Genomic DNA, 9,951 nt, shown 5'->3' on the forward strand with positions numbered 1-9,951 from the left:
GGCTTAGAGCCCAGGATGGTGACCTCAGAGCAAGCCTGCCTAAACTGTATGCAACACACACAGACACACAGAGACACACACCAACAACGGCGCAGTTTTATTTTACCCGGCAAAGCCTCGCAGACTCTCAAGGTGTTTTCACGAGGAGTTTCAGTTCGGGAAACGTGTTTAATTACCTGTGTCTATTTGCACGTGCGAGTGGAGCCTCATTTGAAAGCCACGTGTATGTATATATATGTGTTGCTTATGAATTAAATTTTATAAGGAATCTTTTCCTTTCCTTCACCTTTCCCTCCCAGGGCAGAGCCCCAACCTCCTTCCCTTTCCCCTGTCCCGTGAGCAACTGGCCTTGGGCTATCGTCCGCAAAATATCTGTAGCCCCCCCCTCCTCTCAATGCTCGCTGTCTGCACCGGGCTCTTGTTCAATAATAAATACGTGAGAAAAAAAGTGAAACTAATAACTGATATATTTAAGAAACGATGAGAAAAAGAACGTTAAAAAAAAAGCAATGCGCCACAAGGTCAACTGACGCCTCCGACGACACGGACTCACCGGTGGCGTCTCGCCGGGTCCGGCTTCCAGAAGTTTCACTCTCTCGGCGCTTGTTTGAACGCTAACGCAGGTGGATAGGTTGTGAGGGGCCACCAGCCGTGGGGAGCGGTGGTGCAGCGGTTAACGCGCTGCGCTACGAACCCGCTGACCAGAGTTTAATTCTCGCTCAGGGCCAACACTGGTGACGATTATCTGAACCGGTTATGGGCCTTCCCTAGGTCGACTCGCGAACAGCACTTGCCCTACCAGCCTGTCAAGGCTATGTGGGGCATCTTTGTCTTTGGGGTCTAAGCCCCGTTGGCCCGAAGCCATCCACCGCATATGCGTCCCGTTCCTTCCCAGCCCACGGCCATCTCCGTTGCTACGGGGAGCGGTGTTCAAGGCGGTGATCTTAATAGATGGTTATTTATAACAATCAACATAGGCACCGGCCAGGACAGAGCGTTCAAATGTAAACATGTTACAGTGTTGTGATTTTCCACCGTGTATTTTAAACACGGCGGCTGGGGGCGGGCTGGGGTGGGGGGTGTTGGGCGAAGTTTGAAATAAGCAAGCGACATCACAGCACGCGCGCATATCTCTGAGGCTGCTCCTCGACTGACTCGGCTCGGGCCAGGGAAAAATCCGGCGACGTGACGTGATCGAGGGCAGGATGTGAGCCTGACTCAGTTCAGTTCCATGAAGAATCTCACAGGACGTGGTGCAACAGCAGCAGCGGCAGCAACAACAACAACAAGGATAAACAAAAAACCGTCGGACCTCTTGCTGTACATCTTTCTCACCGTGGTGGTGAAGACGACGAGGTGTGAGGTTAAATCGTCTTGCTCTGCATTGGAGCCACTCATGGTCTCCACGCACACTTACTAAGACAAATATCCCCCGTATAGCCTGTAACGGACCGTTGGGGCAAGTGCTGTTAGGGGACGCCTATGAAGGCCGACACGGTACACGAGGGGATCGGTGGCACTAAAGACAAAGATCCCCCGTATAGCCTTTGACGGGCTGTTAGGCCAAGTGCTTTTAGAGAGTAGCACATATGAAGGCCGGCACGGCACACGAGGGGATGGGTGGTCAACACCACGCTCGGCCGCCTTTGTCTCCCCAGTGGCGCTAGGTTCTCATTAGAGGCTGAGTCGATCTAGGGGAGGCCCAGGACCGGATCGGATAATCGTCACTGGTGTTGGCCTGGCAGCGGGAATCCATCTCGACACACGCGCGCACTGACACCAGCACTGCCGCACGATATCCAGATGCTCGTTGGGCATCGTTCGTTCCGTGACGATGTGTTTTGGGGAATTGGCCCAACTTTTGCCGCGTAGAAATTCACCATCCAGTTATCTATATAGCCTCGTGTCTCTTAGAGTTCTCTCCACTTTATACGGTAATTTTGCTGTGACGGTGCCACCTGAAGACGGAAGCTTGTGTTGCCTCCGAAACGTCGTGATTAAAAAAAAATTGACCTACGTGACTGTACCGAAAAAAAAACAAAGAGTATCCAATTATCTGTTAGAAACAAGGTTCGTTGCCCGAAACGTCGCCTGTTATATCATCTCTCCTCTGCAGGGCAGTGTTATTCCTGCTGCTCGGGCCGGCGCACCACCGCCAATGTAAATGTAACGCTTTATTTGTGTGATGTTCCACACATCAGTATAACAGAGAACGGTTTAGAACTATTACTTAAAACAAAACACAGTGGTACAAATGGGGGGGGGGGTGGGGGGAGGAGCGGAGGGGGTGGTGTTGTGACTCGTTGTAGACCGAGTTACCTCGGGGAGGGCCGGACCAGGCTCCGATCCCAAATTCCGCGCGGTCTGTGCAAGGTTCAGGATCAAAGCGCAGTAGCGCCACAACCGCCGAGACGGCGTCTCACATGCAAGCGTAGACACGTACGAGAGAATTATATATCTATACAGACATCAAATTTCGATTTAAAGCTTTCGTGACTGCAGGGATTCATCTTCTTGGTTCTTTCGGTAAAGTCACGTATTTTATTATTTCCATTCTACGTGACTTTACCGAAAGAACCAAGAAGATATACAGACATCCTTCAATATTCACACACACAGAACGGATTAAGAAATTGACCCTTTCGCAAACATTGAAACCGTTACTGTCAAATAATTTTAATGTCAATGACAAGCTCAGGGATTTACTTTTTTCATCACCGCCCCCTTCGTTTCTATCGTTCGAAAGGGAGGGGGGGATCACGTGGCTAAAATGACTCGGTGTGGTCGTGACACTTGTCCACTCGCCCCACCGTCGTTTTGGGAACATTTTCGGGTTGCCGCCGTGTGACGTACGCGGCAGAGGCCTCTCGCTTTGGGGCCCTCTCCGTTCCGCGGAGCGATTCTCCGTCCCGGGGAGGAAGATCTTTGCACGGCAGTGCGCGTGTGATCGGGTGGGCCTTTACGGGCGTGGTGTTTTGCTGGCCACCCCACCCCCCTCGTGTGCCGTGCCGGCCTTCGTAGGTGCTCGCTAACAGCACTTGCCCCTACAGTCTGTTAAGGTATATGTGTGTGGAGCCTTTGATGCACATCAAGCAGATTCATCTCGCACCCCGTTGCGCACAGTCACAAACTTCCATCATCTTGTTGATAAAGACGATTATGATGACTGCGTGTGTGGCTAGATAAACGCAGTAAATAACTTTTAAAAAAGACCGTAATCAAGTGACGTGCAGACAAATGAAGGTAACTGCTGAAGCTTCTCTGCTTGCAAATTCAGCGCTGGCCCATTTTGATGGCAATTAGTCTTCAGCGGAGTGAGTTTGAGACACCTGCCATCTCTCCTGCGCTCACGGTGTGCGTGTCGTGCGTGGCCAGGACGTCATCGTCACCGTCCCGAGTGCAGCGACGGTTGCTGACGCATTCGGGGGCCCGAAGCAAAAATTATCTTGTTTGTCCCAGCCCCCTCCCCCCCTTGATGTACAAGCTCCCGAGCGAGATGAGAGCAGAGATGTAGCCAAGAGACAGCAAGGGAGTGAGACGAGAGCGATGTAGACGGGAGGCAGAGATGGAGCGAGATGAGAAAGGAGAACATACAGACGAGACAGATATTTTGTTTAAATTCGAGCTGATGTTTGGTTCCCTCCTCCCCCCCCACCACAGTGTTTTCATTAATCTAGGGACACTTCATCTGCTTCAGGCTCTCTGACTTTAACTCAGTTTGCTTACGCTTCGTGTCACTGCTGCTGTCGGTACGATATCGTGAAGACGTTAGCGATGCTGTGCTTCGTTGGACGTTGTGAAAGTCGTTTTCACTTTGGACCCTCACGTCGGAATTCCTTCGGGCCTTTTGCACTGCCAGATACTGTACCTCCTCCTCCTCCCTCCCTCCTTCCCTTTAAAATCCAAACTCCATCGTTTACGCTTCTTCTCTCCCGAGGACTGACCGTCTCTCTTTCGATGACGTGTGTTCATTTGTATCTTGCTGTCTCCTTGAAGTGTCGAGTTGGGATGTTCAGTCGTCAAGTAATCGTTTGCCAATGATCCGTTTCGATTGTTCGATTCAACAGGATAACGCAAACAAAACAAGGCTCCCCTCTCTTCCCGCACGTGCCGCTGTGGGGAGGTGACGGGGCGCGGCTTGGTGACAATGGCATTATCGTCGGCTCTACAGGGGGGTTCACACCTTCGCTAGCCAGAATGTCACGGTGGCAGCCACCAAATATTTAAACTCTTGGGTTCTTTCGGTAAAGTCACGTAGGTAAAAAATAAATTTATAGATAAGAAAAATACTATATTATTTTATATTTTATTTAGAAGAAATTATACATTATTATTATTATTTTCTACCTACGTGATAAAATAAAAAGCTAAATATAACTTTTTTTTTTTTGCCTACGTGACTTTACCGAAAGAACCAAAGAGTATGAATTCCTGCAGTCACGAAAGCTTCAAATCAACACCAAATGTTTTTAAAAAATATATTTTTATTTTATATTTTTGGTTTGCTGTCCACAATGACAAAGGCCCGCTGCGGAACCTTCGGAGACAAAAACAACGGCACGCGAATATCCGCCGGGCCCAGGCAGCCACCAATTTTAAAGCGCGTCTGAGTAATTGACCAAAAGGGGAAAAAACAGCAGATTCCGATGTTTTTTTAAGTTGCTTAATTAGCTGAATGAAGACGCTTAATTGGAGCGAGGACTTTTAGTTCATATCGATGGTTAAGCAACTGCCTTCAAAATCAGTTTGTGCCGTTCTCGTACTCTCCTCGTTCTGACAATTTAACTTGATACCCAAGTCCCCTACCTCAATTGTCCAACGTCTTGAAATGGTGCCACACTTTAGATAGATAATGTGCAGCTCTTGAGTTTATCACGCCAATGCTCGCAGAATGGCCTCCACTCGAGTGAGCTCTAAAGAGCCCCTCGCTAGAGAGTACTTGGCCTACTTTCCACACTAGCCAGACTTCTTGGAAGTGGATTGGAGCACCCACATTTTGCCCCACCGTACGTAACCTGCTCATGGACGAACCGAGGCAGAAGGAATTGAGAAACCTGTCCCATTGTTTCAAATGCCGCGCCGGGAGATCGAATCGGCGACCTCTGGATTGCAAGTCCAGTAGCCTGAGCATTACACCACGGGCAGCAATCATCGCATTGAGCAAGCAACGAACACAATAAAGTCCTCTCCCCTCTCCCACAACCACGTGACTTTTCTTTTGTATTGTGCGCGGTGCTTTCAGCACCACAGCGCGTGGATTTGTAACGATTTGTAACGTTTGTTTTCTTTTGTTTGCTGGTGACTTTGTGTATTTCATATTGAAATCGCCTCCAGTGCTTTTGCTGCTGGCGGCAATAAAAGTTGTTTAAAACTCAAAAAAAGTCTCCCCTCCCCCTGCCCTCACCTCATCTGGAAGAGCAACCGGGTTGCATAACCTGATTTATCGGCGAGAAAGTGGCACTTTCCCTAATAAAGTAAGGTTTGCTCGATGTAGCACAGATTTAATCCGGTCCCCCTTGCCCACTGGGCACCGAGTGGTTTTAAACATCATTTTCTTAGAATTTGTAAAAACAAAAAAAAACTCCGATTAATTTGTTCAAAAAGTCTGCTGGCATTGGGCAGCTGTGCTCAACAGAAACCAAAATGTTTACCGTGCCAGAGGCTTTTGCAACGTCGGGTTTCACTCTTGCAAAGGGTGGACGTTGGGTCATTCGCCAGCCCGGACACAGACCTGACCAGTGCTCTTCCTGGCCAGAGCCATGGCCAGCGAGCACGGGCTGCTTTGGATCAACAAGCTGCAAGCGGGGCTTGTCATTGGGCTATTAATGACAAGAGGCCTCTGTTATTTTCTACATGAGCAGTGCAGTCTTCCTGCCAACTTGTGTGGCAAATGTCTTTTTTAATTTTCTCATTTTTATTACACCGGCTTTTTTAAAAACGTAAATATTAAAGTGAATGACTGTATTTTGGTAATTGCATTCAATTCTTAGCGATAATGACATTGGTTGTAATGTCGTGGTTCATCCCTCAGGCTTTTAGAGGCAGGGTTCCACGTGCTTGACCGGGTGAAAATTGGTGTGAGTTTAGTCTCTCAAGTGACCAGATTCAGGGCCTGAAGTGGAGATGAGTCATCAATGACTGCTACCCGAAGACCCATATCACATTTGTAGTTTCACTTATTTTGTCTACCTTACAGCTCCGAGACTTAAAACAAACACGCATTGCAGGGTATATACAAAGTGTGCCCATAGTGTGAATTTGAAAAAAAATCTTTTGACATTATTTTAGAAGTCGTTACCTTCTGCGGCCGTTCTCTGAAGCTCCGGACATTTATTTATTATTCTCAGACATAATGCCAATTGCATGAGTGGTTAAGTTACAGGTCCTGCAATTTGCTTCCTCGTGTCAATGCTGACAGAAGGGTCTCTACTACGATGGAGCTTCAGAGCGCCCCTCTGGAGGGTTTTTTGGCCTACTCTTCCATCCCGGCCAGATGTCTTTGGAAGAGGTGGGAACTTTCCTGCCCGTTGACTTGATGTGTACCCAGGCGGGGTAGTGAAAGAACTTGCCCCATTGTTTCAAACGGTCGCATCAGGAGATTGTAAATCATGTGTGTGTGTGTGTCAACCTTTGCACCGTGGCAGCAACCTAACATTATTGGAATATACACTAATTATCGGGGGGGGGGTGGAATTAAAGACACCATTGCAACTGTCAAGGTCACAAGGTGCCTGTAAACAAAACCCATAATTAAAAATGTTTGTTTTCATAAAATGTTAACAAGCGAGCGAGTATGTGCGTGGGTTATGCTGTTTGCTCTGAAGTTGAAATGGGGAAGATAATGTTCAAAAACAACTACTTGAATTTATGCCCTTTTAATGTGGCTAATCGCGATAAATGCGCTGTTTATGTTTTGCAACGGGCTTCATTTCCGCGCAACGCAGGAGAGAAATTGTATGAAATGACATGCACTGTATGAAATGCCTGACTAAAGTAAACACTGGGAAATGGTTCGCTTCAAAGCCGCGAATGTTTGCCGAGCACATCACGGCCACGACCTTGCCATCGTTTTGACCTCCGCGTGACCTTTCTTGACTGTCGAAGATGAAATTTCATCTTGTCCGTGTCTTCTGTACGTCGCCCGTTTGTCGGCTGTCTCTCTCCGTCGGTCTCTCCTCTGGCGAGCCGCAGGAATTAGCGCGCGGCAAAAAAAACTTGGCATTGGCAAAGATTGTATTTCGTCTAGACAGGTTATTAGCAGAGCCTGGAAGGCTGAGCTGTTCCGGTTTTGGCAGAGAGACGGATTATCGCCCAGTGCATAGGAAATCGTGCCATTATATAAAAAAAGACAAACCCCATCTATTAATGCAGCCCCACGTAAATAATTCGTTGATGTCTGATAGGGTGAAAGATTAATATAAAACTTGCCTATATCTCAGAGGCGACTTAGCATTCAAAAATGCAACCAGAGTGAAATTTGTTTCACTCTTCCGGTCAAAGTGAGTTTTATTGTTGCGTACGTGCTCATCTCCTGTGTACAGCCGTGAACCAGCATGGAATTCCCACATGCCTATGGCGGGGGCCAGATCAATCCACGAGATAACCTTGACAAGTTTTCAATAAAGCCGGTACTCGTTTTATAAACTGCGCGGCTGGGTTGACTCTTGACCTGGATTTTAATTGGCCTGGATTTGAATTGACCTGGATTTGAATTGACCTGGATTTTAATGAGCTATTTTAATTTATTGCGATACAAAAGTCGCCGGTTTGATTTCCTGGCGGGACTGTTGAAGCAATGGGGGAAAATATCATCAATACACCCCCCCCCCTTCTCCGAGTGTCTACGCAGCAGTGTCAACGCGTACACCATCGTTAGTTGGTCGACAAGTGACACGTGGTGTGGTGGGATAAAATATGGGTACGCTGACCGCTTCCAAGATATCCGACTGGCGTGGAAGAGTAGGCCAAAATCCCCTTTTAGAGGCGCTCGTTAGACCTTCCGTCACTGCCAGCAGTGACTGAAGAATGAAACTGCAGGGCGGCACTTTAGAATGAGCCACTTTTAAGTTATCAGGAGCGCTCTTAACCCGGGTGCAGCCAGAATGAGCTACCAATGTGAACATTCGGAAAATGTTTACACGGTTTATATAAATTTGTGCTGTGCGGGCAGGGTTGCCAACTGTCTGGGTTTGACCTAGGACAGTCAGGAAATGTGACATCTGTGTTGGGAGTGGAGTGGGGGGGGGCGCAGGATTTGATTTGTCCCGACATCTGTCAGTGGTATTGTGTTGAACTTCATCGCGGTGTGCTGCGCAGTTTGACAATCGATCTCGCGCCGTAACTGATAATGATAATAATAATAAGCGCGGGGTTTGTCCCGCAGACAAGGTGATGGGGCCTCGTTTTGTGAGCGAGCTCGCGGAACGCGCAATGGAGCAGTGCCCTGCAACTCGCACTGCGCTAGGTAAATGCAGATGCAGCGGGGGGGGGGGGGCACGAGGGAATGCTCTGCGCAGCCCCCCCCCCCCGTGTGTGGACCTTCGCTCGCCCCGCACCCGACTCGGCCCAATCTTTCTTTGCCCCGGGACGTTAAAAAACACGCGAACAAGGTGGGAGTCAAAAGGGGCCTCCCGTGGACAAGGGATTTATTTCATAACTGCAGCAATTTAATCCACTTAGCTTCGTGTTGGCGTGGAAGGTTTAGGGCGACGGCTTGAGCCGACAATGGGTTCTACTTTACGGAGCACGGTGTACAAATTGTGCCACCCCGTGTGTGCACTGTGGCTCCGTGTTTGTTCACTGATTGAAGATCGAAACTAATCGCTCAAGAGTACAAAAGTACTAATCGGGGATTTAGCTTTGGCCGATTTTCAAACGTGTGGAGAGATACACGCGCACCGAATGGCACGTACAACCATCTCTATCGTTTCGTGCAAGTTTACTGAGTACGCAAACGATCCGCTTCGTGTTATATTTGGGACAAAAAATGTATAAGCCAGACAGAAAAATGCGAGAATCAATCCAAAGAGAGATTGAAAAAAAAAACAAGACGAGTATTAATTTACTATTGAGTCGAATCTCTGAGGGAGGTGGAAAATAATTTGCACTCCTCATGGCCAACAAATTTATATTTCCACAATAAAGTCCATGCTTTAATTCCGTTATGTAACAAAACAAATAAGCAGACAACATGTCTCCTTGATAAAATATATACTTAGTTTGCGCGCGGCTCCAATTTACTTGGCTCAGTCGGAGTTAGCCACAGAGGGCACGACAGATTTCCCTTTTCTCATTCCTGTTGCTCTGATGCCGACTTTCTTGAGGGCGACATTACCACAGAAAACTGAGATTGATTGAATGACATCTGTCTCTCGACCTAGAAAATAAATCGGTTTTTTTTTAACACAGCCCATCAGCCCCAAGGCCTTCTGGGAGTGAATGCCAGCAGCATTACAGCAGCATTCTATCTATTTCATTATTATATTCTACACACCGAGAATAATTATTGCGTAAGATATATTGCCGCGTAGGATCAATTGCTGCGTCTGATCTAATCGTTGTCTAACACGAATTATTTGGTGGTGCTGCGTTGACACTGGCGCACGAGCACAATAAACAAAACAAATGTGTCAATAAAATTGCCTTAAATTGTTATTATAAACGGTGACTTTGCGTGCAACATTGTTTGAGATCTTTCGTGAAAGATCATCTTAATAGCAAGGGTAAAGTTTTCGTTCAAGTTTTCTCCGTATGAAAAATTTCACACGGCGTGGTGGGTTTTTTTTGTTGTCGTCGTAAAATGTGCCTCAGAGTTGATGAGGTTATGAGAAATAACGAGAAGTAATTTCGTGACAAAGCCTGAACGTTTATGCGACCGTTGTTTTGGCAACTCAGCCAGGATGGAATTCAGACTTCAAAGTCCTGGGCCCTGTGTAATGTGGTCGGGGTAGT

Source organism: Lampetra planeri, chromosome 19 (genome assembly GCF_965212315.1).
Source record: "Lampetra planeri chromosome 19, kcLamPlan1.2.h2, whole genome shotgun sequence".
NCBI lineage: Eukaryota > Metazoa > Chordata > Hyperoartia > Petromyzontiformes > Petromyzontidae > Lampetra > Lampetra planeri.